Below are 12,876 nucleotides of genomic sequence, written 5' to 3'. Positions count from 1 at the left end.
CTGGCTACTTTGGGATGCCATCCTGCATGCCACAACAGCATGCTTCAATGCCCCCAACGAGGCTAGGTTGATGACGGGCGCGCGCCTCTATCGCTCCACTTGCTTCTTTAACAACACCAACTTGGAAGTGGCGCGTTGAATGGTCACCACCTTTGCTTTGCTTCGAGTTTTAACATCAAAGGATTCTCTACTTGTAGCCGAGGTGCTCAAGCTTTTTGCCTTGACAACTTGACTTATTTTGGAAGCCATCGATTTCACAATGTCTTTGGATTTCCTGAACAAAGAAAGAAATGAGAAGCAGAGATTGTCCCACTTAGAGTGTCAAATTTGTAAACACGAAAATCCTGCGACAAATAAGATAAGAACATGTGTGCAAAGTAAATGTTTGTATTAATGAATTTGTAAGGTTACAATCTCTTTACAACTTGATCCTTTGATTTGATCTCCGAAATGTGTAGATGTGTAGTGTTGTTAATCTAAGGGTTGCGATGACTTGATCTTGGATGGCTTGATCCAAGGTTTTGGCTTTTGGCAATGGAAGAATAGGCAGGTGTAAGGGTGCTTGGTGGTTCTTCACGGGATTTGACGAACACGAAGGATTTTCCAAGTCTTTTTTAGTGTTTGAGTGTTTGAAGGGTTTGAGTGCTTCAAAGCTTCAGCATATGGGCGTGAAATGATTTATGGACCCCTTTCTTTGTCTTAGAGCCTCATATTTATAGACTCCCAAGCCTTGACTAAGAATGGATTTGACCTTGATTGTGAGCTTGATTAATTGACGAAAGAACCATGACTCTATTTATGGGTCAATTTGTTATTTGACTCCATCAATTAACATCTGATTTAATTTAATTAAAATCAAATAATTCATTTCTGTCAGATGTTGACATGTGTCATTCTTGATGACTCGTTCGATTTTGATGAGTCATATCCATGTGTATGATTTTGTGAGACACATGACGCATGCCACGTATGTATTGGCTTGTCGAAACTTTAATGCGTTGGTAAACACTTATTTCATCAAAATTTTGATGTCTACAACAAAGTCACATTATGTAGTATGAAAATGTTGTCCTTAACATTGCCCCTCCTATCATATAAACCCTAAATATAAGGTCAAAAACATCTTTCAATGGACCATAAACCCTAAAGTATAAGGACCTAGTGGAATACACAGAAATCCTCAAAAATAAAGACACTTAGGATTCAATGGTGAGGTCCACATGAGATTTTTGTGGGAAGGGTGCTTAGTAGCTCGCTAGTAAATTTTACCCGCACGTTCTTGCGGGAGCGAAAATATAACTATAGATTATGTTTTTAACATGTAAATATGCAAAGAGTGTTATAAATACTAAACTGAAAATGGATATATCAAAATCAATTTGAATGTACGATAAAAGTCCTTAATGACAGTATCAAAGTAACTATAATCACAAAGAAGTTGAGAGATTTCTTTCTGATTATCAAAACCACTCCTGGAGTTATGTAGACACAAAATCTCACAATATTATTACCACGACCTTATGCATAATAGGAACAACACTATAATCATCTGCCTACCAGAAATTAACTCTTATACAGCATCAAGTTTAACATTATCTATTCTATTAAGAGAAAATGGCTTGTCAACTTTTTGCCCTTTTTTTTTTCAATTTTGCTCTCACTTTTGAATATACAATGTTGACATGAGGAGAGCAAAATACTAATTTTGTACATTTTGACAAAATGACAATCATATCCCCATTTTCCCTATTTTACCCTCACTTTGATACACAATATTTACATAAATAGGGCAAAATGGTAATTGTGTAATATTAAGATAAATATGCCCTTATTAAGAGATCTCATCATCATTGTCTCATACTCTTTAAAAAATTTAAAAACTAATCACACATGAACTTTAACAAAAAGCTTCTAGTACTATTCACTTTAACAAAAAATCACATTTTTATATTAAAAAGTCAATCATGGTACTATTCACTTTACCTTTTATTTTGTCCTTATCGTTAAAACTCAAAGTTTTCAAGCCCTTTTCATTAGTTTTCCTTAATCATAAACCTTAATAAAAAAAAACAAAAAAGAAAATGAAATTGTTCACATCTTCTAAGTAATAAATTGAAAATATCAACTTTATGGTAAAAATATAAAACACTTAGGGGGCGTTTGTTTGGCCTCACTAAGTGGGACTGGACTAGACTGGATTAGGTATTTAGTGAGTCCCATGTTTGGTAGGTAGAGGGACTGAGTTTAATGGGATAAACCCGGACTCGCTCAGACAAAGTCCTTCGCTAAGCGTTCTTAGCGAGGACCCCTAATTTTCACGGTACTACTAAGCCCAGCGAGAGGGAAATTCGTCGCTCGTCTGCGAGATAAGACATCCTACTCCTTCACCCTCGTCCTCCTCGCCCTCCTCTGCATCCTGCTTGCCGTCCTCTGCTCCTCGTCAGGTAAATTTCGAATCTGACGATTTTCTTCTTCGATTTTCTTTTGCTGATTGTGAACGAAACGACTTCGATTTTGTCTGGTAAATTATTACTGGGTTATGAACGACTTCGTTGTTTTGGTTTGAAAACTTTTCAATAACTGATCTAGGCAGTTGAAAATAAATTAGGGTTTTCATTTTTAGGTTCAACTTGATATTAAAATTTGGGCTTTTACTGGAGTGGATTTGATATATATATGAATTTCACCATAATTTGTTCTGCCATCGTTGAATTTCATCTAATAATTGATATATGTATATAGTCTATGATTGTATGTGTCTGTATGTATGTATGTACTCTGTGTGTGTGTGGGTGTGTCCTTCCATATGGGTATGCTGATTTTGGGTGTGTGTGTGTCCTGGAATATTCAGCATATTCAAATCCTTGCAATTGGACCGGAGTTCATTGTTCTGATTTCAAGGTGACTTCTATAAATCTCAATGGACTTAATTTGTCTGGCACTTTGTCTCCAAGCATTTGTAATCTTCCTTACTTAACTGAATTCAATGTGTCCAAGAAATTCTTCTCTGGTCCTTTCCATAGTGAGCGAAGAAGGTGGGTTTAACTAAAACGAATCATGCTTTGAAAAATATCTTGTTTATCTACTGTAAGTTGGAACTAATGGTCTTGCTTCAATTTCCTGCATCTAATGGCTCATGTTCATGGGTTGTTTGTCTTCTTGATTGATAAATCATATTGCAATATATGTGTGAAGCCCATGAATACTGGGGCTTAATTGCAGGAAATAATCTTACCGTTGCATCGTGATCCTGTTTTGATCTGGGTTCAAATTTTCGTTTGGGAGATGCATCCTTATCTTTCTTTGTTTGAGTATTCGTCTACTGTGATCATTGGAGTTTGTATGTATAAATGAAGGAGCTCCATGGCAAAAATGAATAGAAATAGAGCAACCTCAAAAGCTGTAAATTGATTGCTCAAAGGCTAATTTTTTTGTTAATTAGTTAGATATCCAGTACAAACAGAAAATAGAATGAGCGACTTGTTTCTTTTTCGACTTGTGATAGCTACATATTCGAATGCCTTTATCGTTTGATTATGATTAAAATATTTTTGTTCAACCCCTACTTCTTGATTCAACAGATTAAAAAGACCAAATTAAAAAAAAAAAAAAACTATAATCCTTAATTCAAACTAAGCATACGAGTATTCTTGTTTGATCTCTAATCCTTGTTTCCATTTGTTTTTACTTGATTTTTTGTACTTCTATTTATTTAGTACGATTGGTGGTTGTGATCTTTTAGGCATGGAATTTATACACAGAAGGCAAGTCCATTGAAATGCTCTAGACATCAGTAGGAGACTCTAGTAATCCACATGAAGTTTTGCGGTCAATCCATGTGGGTCTTTTATGCATGTGCGTGCAGCGAAATCCGGCAGATAGGCCAAGCATGCTAGCTGCAGTTCTGATGTTGAGTGGTGAAAGTGGATTGCTTGAACCTAAAAAACCTGGTTTTTACAGTGAAAGGGATCTAGATGACAACAAAGTCGATCCTTGTGCAAACAAGGTTACAGCTTTTTCAGCTAATGAAAACACTTTTACCCTACTCGAGACTCGATAGTTGATATTTCATGTTGCTGTTTATTTCATCATAACTTAATCTGATGTCTATTGAAGTGAGTCAAGTCAATCAAATATTTCTTGGGTAACCTGCTTATACATTTTCTTGCTTTACATATGCTTTGCTTTGATATCAGCGGTGACTCGATTGAAGAGGAATTCAATTTGATTAGATGATACATTTGAATTTCTGTGATTTGGATTCAACAGATTGTTCACTGTATTTTCTAATATTTGCTGCAGTATGGGATGTACTAATGGCTTTTTTCTTTTTGGTACAACTTAATTAAACATGGTTCAAAAAAACACCAACATGAAGGGTAATAAGGCAAACGACAAAGCAAACAAAGTTGCAAAACACAACCAAAAAAAGCAAACAAAGCTTTAACTTTAATCTACAACTTTAAACCAAAGGTGAATAATTAAGAAAAGCATTCTGATCCCTGTCAATTGTTGAGAGAATACTTTGTTAAATTGATGTTTGGAACAATGCTACTCTTGAATCATGTATGTTTATTTCGTTGGCAAAAAAATTTGGTTTTTTGTATTTTTATTGAGTGTCACTCTCATCTAATATTATTAATTTTAATAATATCTTTAATAAATAAAACAATTAAAATAGAACAATAATGTAGTCGTAGTCTGAGCAAACACCAAACTAGTGAACAGTACTGTTTTCATTATCTTGCTTCTTAGTCAAACATTGCACCAAACGCTTCACTAAACTAGTCCAGCTTAGTCTAGTCTAAGCCAGTCCAGCTTAGTCCCTGCAGCTAGTCCAGTCCGAGACAGTCCGGTGCAACAAACGCACCCTTATAGGCTTGCTCAGAGCAAAAGCTTTGAAAAGCTTGTCAACGTCCTCTAAGGTAGTTGTTTCGTCAAACGAAACAGTGATCTAAAAGGAGTTTAACATTCAGTAACCTCATGAAGTAAAAGCACTCCATCCTCCGTCCTCAGAGAACATTTAGTGAAATAACTGATGCAAGAGACTCACAAAAATAAAAATAAAAAACTTACAATGCTCGAGTCTACTAATCTCAAATTTAATCCAAGCTTGTTAGCAGCATCCGAAATTACATGTGCGTCAGCAACCTTAACCTTCACAGTGTTGAAGAAGGGAAGGCTCTGAACTTCCACGGTTCCAAGTTTCTTCAATCCAACTGCAAATGCTTGCGATGAAACAATGAATATGAATAAATGTTGACAGAAATTGATAGTAACTTAATATCCCCAAAGAAGTAATGAGAAAGTATGAAAATCAACCCCAAGGTGATGCACAATCAGAGATTCAAAAAAGCCAGACAGAATGATAGCAACAAATTTAAAAGACTAAAAAGAAGACAACTAACCAACCTTTGAACAAAGAACACACGGATAGAAAACATAAAATTAATAACAAATGGGGGAAAATGAAGAACTTAAAAAGATGGAGAAAGGAATATGATACCAAACCGAAGAGCTGAGCCCAAGTCAGTAAGGCAAGTCAAGTAACATGTCTCAGAGAGATTGAACTCGGCAGCCAAAACCTGCTACCATTGGTCGTCTCTATCTTCCTCCAGCAAGCAAACCGCTGCTGGGTTCCCCTTGAAAGCTAAGCCAGTGAACGCATCCACTTGCACACGCACTTCAGCACTCAATTCATACACACAGGAGAGACAGAGAGAGTACCACAGAGTATTTTGTAGATTTCTTCACCATGGAAAATGAGATGGACCAATGCCTTAACCAAAACAAAAAATAACCATCAAACATTAAAATTCCAAAATCATTACTCAAAGTAGGCTAAAAAGGGCTATTACCACCATTAAAATTACCCTTTTGTGAATTTGAATCAGAAGTTTTTGATAAATAATAATGTGAACCTTCATAGTTACCTCAAGGCCAAAAAGCCTCTGGATCTATTCCCATGATTGATGTCTGGTTTACCTACTTGATAGATTAATGTACACAAATGTGAATTTGTTTAATTTGAATGGCTTAAAACTCAAAAAATGCAAAATTTAAGAGAAAAGTTTCAATCAGACCTTATTTCAAACACATTGCTCTGTTCTTCTTAAGTCTGCGAAACAACACCTCCACCAACATTGATTTACAGAATCTGTTTCAATCACTTACTCATCAACTCAATAGAGCACAGTGTTCAAAAGTTACTATTTACAGAATCTATTGTCCAGTGAGGCTCATCATGGGGAAAACACCGTCCGAAAACTTTGTCCACAACCCCCTAAAACCTGTATCAAGCAGATGAAATAGACTCTAGTTTCGTTCGGGCAAAATTCAAAACTTAAAACCGGGTCTTAGAAAAGCTTATTAACTTCTCAATCAACAACCTTAAGTTCTAAAGCAGTTCATTACCCTAATCTCAAAATTCCTCCACCCTTATTTGTGAGTATAAAGACATCCTATTTTTTTACCACATAAACAACAAATCACATGTGTAATATATATTTTTCTTTTCAAATTTGAATTTGGCGTATCACTACCAAAATCAGAAATTTAATCTAAGAATTGTACAAAACATACTAAAAAACTACTAAGTTCAGATAAAGGAAAAAATTTCTCCAACACCCAGAAAGTTAAAAGGCAAAAATCTACAAAATGATGAAAAATATAATAAAACCCAATTATATTTAATGACAAATTTGAAGTAGATCCAAATTTTACATGAGTATAAGATCCATTTTGTTATACAACGATATTTTATTTGACACAATGAGGTGAGGTACACATCCATAAACGTTATATAGCTTAAATACTAATATATAATCCCTGATTCATTTTAATTGTGCAGTATCTCTGTTGTTTTTCTTTTTGATGTTTCACTATTTTACATAACTGTTTTTCTTTTTATGACACAGAAAAAGAGGAGACATGAAATAATCATTCCAATATTACTTTTACCAACATAAACATGCATTATACTATAATCCATCAATATACGAATATACATTATATTATTTATATTATAATAATACAGTATGAGCACCAGCCTGTAAGAAACCATAGTCAGAAAATTAACCAACATAACCAGGCATTCCAACATACTTTTATAAGCAGTTGTTCAACTGGCACATTGTTATCCAATCCCGACGAAAACAAAGTAAAACCCTACAATTCTCTTTTTTCTTCACTCTATTGTTTACCAGCCGTGTCAATCTACAAACTTGACGTAAATGGATAAATCCTTCCTATAAAAGCAGAGTACGCAATTCAAGTATCCGTGGAAGGAGTCTCAGAAGTTTTTGGGGTTGAATTGGTCAGGAAGACTTTTCATACACATTTCTTTTTAAAACTCTACTATGTTGCCATCACTATCCTGACAAATTCATCATAACCAGAAAATTTAGTCTTATTTACTTAAGGCAAAAGAAAATCAAATTAATTTAGTTTTCTTCAGTCAAATCTGTTTCTTTTCCTTCTCTTTTCTCATCCCCTTATATCGACCCCATCTTCCTCACACTGTCACACACAACATTTCCCTTCTCTCCATAATATAGCATCACAGCTCTCTCTCCTCCTCTCTCCCTCTCTAACTCGCATAGACTACGTTTTCTAACTCTCTCTGACTCTTTCTATCTCCCCAAAAATTAATTATACGATCACCACATATGTTTCTCACAAAAGTTTAGCCGTTTAACTAAAACACAAAAAATAAAAAATTTCCTTATCCAGAGCAAAAAACCGAAACATGCAGAACAAAACCCAAAAATCAAAGCTGCCCATCCTTTAACCCAGCACCGTGATTGATCAGAAGCTGGTGGGGCAAAACGGCCAATTCACCATACAACCCCACAAAACCAAAAGACCATGAAGGGAATCAGGGGCAAAACCGGGTGGACACTGTTAGTGAACAACAATAGTCAATTCACCGGGTTTTAGTACAGAATAATTTTCACTCCCAATACACTCGCAAGTAATTAAATTGTACTCATCAGAGTATCTACCATATGGACTGTAGCTCTGGCCCATTGAAAGTTCTAGAGTCCCTAAATTTAAGTACATAAGGTGGTAGAGAGTAATAGGGATTCCATTGAAAATGCTCTTAGACAGCTGCTAACATAACGTTAGGCGCGAGACTTGCAATACATGCTATTTTTATTTTTTTTCACTAACCATTGCAAATCAATGGTCCTGATTCATTATGGGTTTCTTTTATTTTATTTTTTTATCGTTGGTCAATGATTGTATTGAAAGAGTGATGTAAACTTCAAATTTAGGGTTTAAATTCAAGGGGTTATTTTAATTGGAGGCAATATTTCTTAAGAACACAAAGATTTCCGTATAATTCCTAAACGAATTCCCATAAGTGATGATATAAAATAAAGACGTTCATTCAAGATGCTCTTCCGTTCTACCAACTTATGAATCGATTAACAATCATATTATGTTGGCATATCCCTATTTAGCCTCGAGGCGGAGCCATGCCACAAGATACTTTGCGTGGTAGGATGGTGGTTCGGGGTAATCCACATCCCTACGTGAAAGATACCATCAATCGTCTCGATAAGGAAGAAAGTGGTCTTCCAATTTCCTACGTGATCGACTGCATTGGAACGCAGCGTACACCATTTGCATAATTTTGGCAACTTGTGAATTTGTCCTTGCACCACTCCCCTCTTTGCTTTGCTTTTGTGATCCATGCCGCATGCAAATGCAAATCCAATTGTGTGCATTCGCACTGGCTGACGTATGCACTTACAATACGCACTCCCTGACGTAGGTGTCGATCTAACTAGCACTGGCAGCGCATGATGGAAGCTGTCGACGCCTGATGAGGACAAACGCATATAGGATAGATTTTTTATTGTTACCGTCACACGAGATGGTACATCACGTGTTTTTATATAAATTATGACATATATGTGTTAAAAGATTAATAACTTAAAAATTAAAATTTTCCACCACTTCATAAAAACACGTGGTATACCATCCGTATTCCTGTCACAGCTAAAAATTTCTCCACATATAGTGAAAACGAAACAAGAAAAAGATGATGATTTATACAAAAATACTTTCCTGCATATCTGCAACTTATGTCACTCGATCGGATTTATTTTACTGATTCTTTGCATGGGTGCATTCTTCATAACACGGGCGTGTTATTTTTACAAGTGATATTGTAACATCTCATATCGTCCAGGGGCGTGGATCATGTAAGCTTTATATGTATATTTCCATCTTTACCTAGCATGATGCATTTTGGGAGCTCACTGGTTTCGGGTTCCATCGGAACTTTGAAGTTAAGCGAGTTCGCGCGAGAGCAATCCCATGATGGGTGATCCATTGGGAAGTTCTCATGTGAGTTCCCAGAAACAAAACCGTGAGGGCGTGGTCAGGGCCCACTGTGGACAATATCGTGCTACGGTTGAGTCGAGTTTGGGATGTGGTGGGGGTTCGGACCGGGATGTGACATTTTGGTATCAGAGCCAATCCCTGGTCGGATGTGTGCCGACGAGGACATCGGGCCCCCAAGGGGGTGAATTGTAACATCCCACATCGTCCAGGGGAATGGATCATGTAAGCTTTATATGTATATTCCCATCTCTATCTAGCACAAGGCCTTTTGGGAGCTCACTAGCTTTAGGTTCCATCGGAACTTCGAAGTCAAGCGAGTTCGCGCGAAAGCAATCCTATGATGGGTGATCCACTGGGAAGTTCTTGTGTGAGTTCCTAGAAACAAAATCGTGAGGACGTGGTCGGGACCCAAAGCGGACAATATCGTGTTACGGCGGAATCGAGCCCAGGATGTGGTGGGGGCTCGAGCCGGGATGTGACATATGTTGTCAAATAATGTTATATTTAAGCGTGAGTGTAATTAACGAAATAAGATGTTTGACAAAATGTTATAAAGTGTGAGGGAGAGTAGCTAGGAAGCCAAGAATAATTAGGTAAAGTGGAAAATAATTAAGTAAAGTGGTGCATAAACTTTGTTGATGCACAAAACCGGAAGGTCTTGGAACAACGTAAATCCGACCGTGAATCTGCAAGAAAGTAAAGAACACAAGATGTATCGTGGTTCACCCCAATGTTTGGGCTACGTCTACACTGATGTTGATATTGTTTCACTCTGAATGGTGAATATACAAGAAGGCTAGAGGCAGTGTGCTATCTAGCCTATTCTCTTCCCATGGCCTAAACCTTCCCCCCTTAATAAGGAGAGTGAGGAGTCCTTTTATAGAATAAGGACTCCTCACTTATTACATATTTTCCCCTTTATTTATTACATAATTAAATTTGAGTCCCCCGAGTATTTATACGAAGTCTAAATACGAAGGCCCTAAATATGGTCAAACAAACTTCATCTTGTCCTAAACTTTATGCTACCGATTGTGTGCGTACGTATAAAAAAAATTGTTGAAATTAGTGGTCAAGACTAAAATGAAAAGTACATTAAACACCACAATTTGTACTATTATAGTTCGAAAAGATAGGCTAAATAGCCAAAATGGTCCATGAGATTTGCATAACTCATCATTTTGGTCCCTAACATTTCAAATCGATAAAAGTGGTCCCTGAGATTGTCCATCATCCATCATTTTGGTCATTATGTTAAAAACTCCGTTAAGTGTCCCGGAGCTCTTGGCCAGAAGTTTGGGCAATTTTCAAAGCTTCGTAACTCAATCGTTTCTTAACCAAATTCGACCCATAATATATCAAAATGAAGATAGGAAAGTGTAGAATAAGATTATAGCTATTTGGAAGCTCAATGGTTTCCGGAGATAGCCGAAAAATAGCCTCAAAGTTGACTGGTCCGAAGAAAAACTGGAAAACTCTCCGAAAACTGGGTAAAATTTAAACGTTTATATCTTCTTAAATACTCAACAAAATCAAGTGATTCAAAAACAAAAATCATACTTCTCGACGAGACGAAGAGAATGGTACCTTTTTCCACGGCTAACTCGCCGTGGTTTGGTCGGAAAAAGGCTCGAAAGTGACTGTCTTGGTCTCGAGTTAGCCACTTTCGAGCAGTTTTCCGGCCAAACCACAAAGATTTAGCCTCTAAAAATATACCATTCCCTTTGTCTCATTGAGAAGTATGATTTTCGTTTTTGAATCACTTGATTTCGTTGAGTATTGAAGAAATTATGAACGTTTAAAGTTTACCCAGTTTCCGGCGAGTTTTCCAGTTTTTCCTCGGACCAGTCAACTTTGAGGCTATTTTCCGGCCATTTCCGGCAGCCATTGAGCTACCCAAATAGGTATAATCATATTCTACACTTTCCTATCTTCATTTTGATATATTATGGGTCAAATTTGGTTAAGAAACGATTGAGTTACGAAGCTTTGAAAATTGCCCAAACTTCTGGCCAAGAGCTCCGGAACACTTAACAGAGTTTTTAACAGAATGACCAAAACGATGGATGGTAAACAATCTCAGGGACCACTTTTATCTATTTGAAATGTTAGGGACTAAAGTGATGAGTTATGCAAATCTCAATGACAATTTTGGCTATTTAGCAGAAAAGATATATGTAAAACAATCAGATCCAAAAATTATAGAGACGAACGGGTACATATGGTCCCCCTTGCTATCCGAAACAGGCAATGTCCACACACATAAGAAAAAAACAAATAGTAATGACCCAATGGATAAGTTGTTTTCTGCAACACCCACATGTACGCATGAGTCTTTTGATGGATCAAGTTCACATGTATATTCTATATAGTTATATTCAAACGATGCGATAAATATGTATGTCTGTTTGCCATATATAGATAAGTATGATAGTTCAGAACTCATAATAGTTATCTGGCTCCCATTTAAATATAATTCCTTAGTGCCTCATAGAACTTTCGTAATTACTTAAGCAATAAGAGCAACTTCAGTGTAGGAGCCCTCCCCCCAGGCTATTCACTATTTAATCCACCTAGTGAACAGTAACTGCCCTGAATGAATAGTGCATTCTCCTGGCTGCCTTTTGCATCTCCACCCCTGCATTAAATAGCCCTGGCAATTGGTAATAAAATATTAGTATTTTATTTATTTATAAAATAATACAAAATAATTTTTAATTGTTTTCCTTTTTCTTTTTTCCTATTCCTTTTCCATTTCATTTTTCCAAACTCAACCGACAACCATTCTCTCATTTTTTTCCAGAACACTCTTCATGTTTCCTAGCCCTCTGTCTCTCATTTCCCTTTCTCTCTCTCTCTCTCTCTCTCTACCGACGCAACCCCCTCATTTCTGAAACCTCTTTCTTTAATCTCTCTCATTCTCTTGCATGCATCATCAGATCACAATTTGGGTGATCCACCATTGAAGCCAATGCCGGAATCGCATCATCAGATCTAGGGGTGGGTTCAAAAAACTGAAAACCGAAAACCAAACCGAACCGAAACCGAAAAAATCGAACCGAACGAAAAAACCGAACCGAATTGAAAAAACCGAACCGAACCGAACCGAATTCTTTTGGTTCGGTTCGGTTTTAGTGATCTAGAAACTGAACCGAACCGAATTAATTAAATTAATTTTTTTATTTAATTATTTGTTTTGGGTATTATTTTCTAAACCCAATTTGTAAGTTAAAATGTGCTAAACCCAATGTGTTGCCAAACTTTAAGCTCAAAATATTTTAAAAAGGCCTATAAAAACTCTAAACCCTAACCTATTATTTCTCCCCCATATAAGGTTCCGGAACTAAACCTCCTCCTGAAGTACCTACATCCATCTCCATAGCATTGTCTACTTCTGCCCCAGCTTTCTTTTCCAAATCTACTCTCATATAACATGTAACAGAATCCATAAACATTTATTTCGGGTAGATTACTTGGGTAATTTGTGATGGAAAAGAATCCAACACACACTAAATAAATCCA

At 36.5% G+C, this 12,876-nt stretch overlaps 1 long non-coding RNA gene across 3 annotated transcripts; it reads right to left on the bottom strand.

Annotated features, from left to right (window-relative positions):
* Positions 1–4,718: 4,718 nt before the first annotated feature.
* Positions 4,719–6,706, bottom strand: LOC126605239 (uncharacterized). 3 transcript variants are annotated; one of them, XR_007616871.1, is made up of 4 exons: positions 6,084–6,706; positions 5,934–5,985; positions 5,077–5,779; positions 4,719–4,954 (listed from the first exon to the last, which is right to left on the bottom strand). It is a non-coding gene; the product is annotated as an uncharacterized LOC126605239 (long non-coding RNA). The 3 variants fall into 3 exon arrangements; XR_007616872.1 differs by having other exon boundaries at positions 5,077–5,985; XR_007616870.1 differs by having other exon boundaries at positions 5,077–6,706.
* Positions 6,707–12,876: the final 6,170 nt, after the last annotated feature.

The sequence above is a fragment of the Malus sylvestris genome, chromosome 15 (assembly GCF_916048215.2).
Source record: "Malus sylvestris chromosome 15, drMalSylv7.2, whole genome shotgun sequence".
Classification (NCBI taxonomy): Eukaryota; Viridiplantae; Streptophyta; class Magnoliopsida; order Rosales; family Rosaceae; genus Malus; species Malus sylvestris.
The sequence above is the reverse complement of the archived record's forward strand: the minus strand, read 5'-3'. Positions and strand labels throughout refer to the sequence as shown.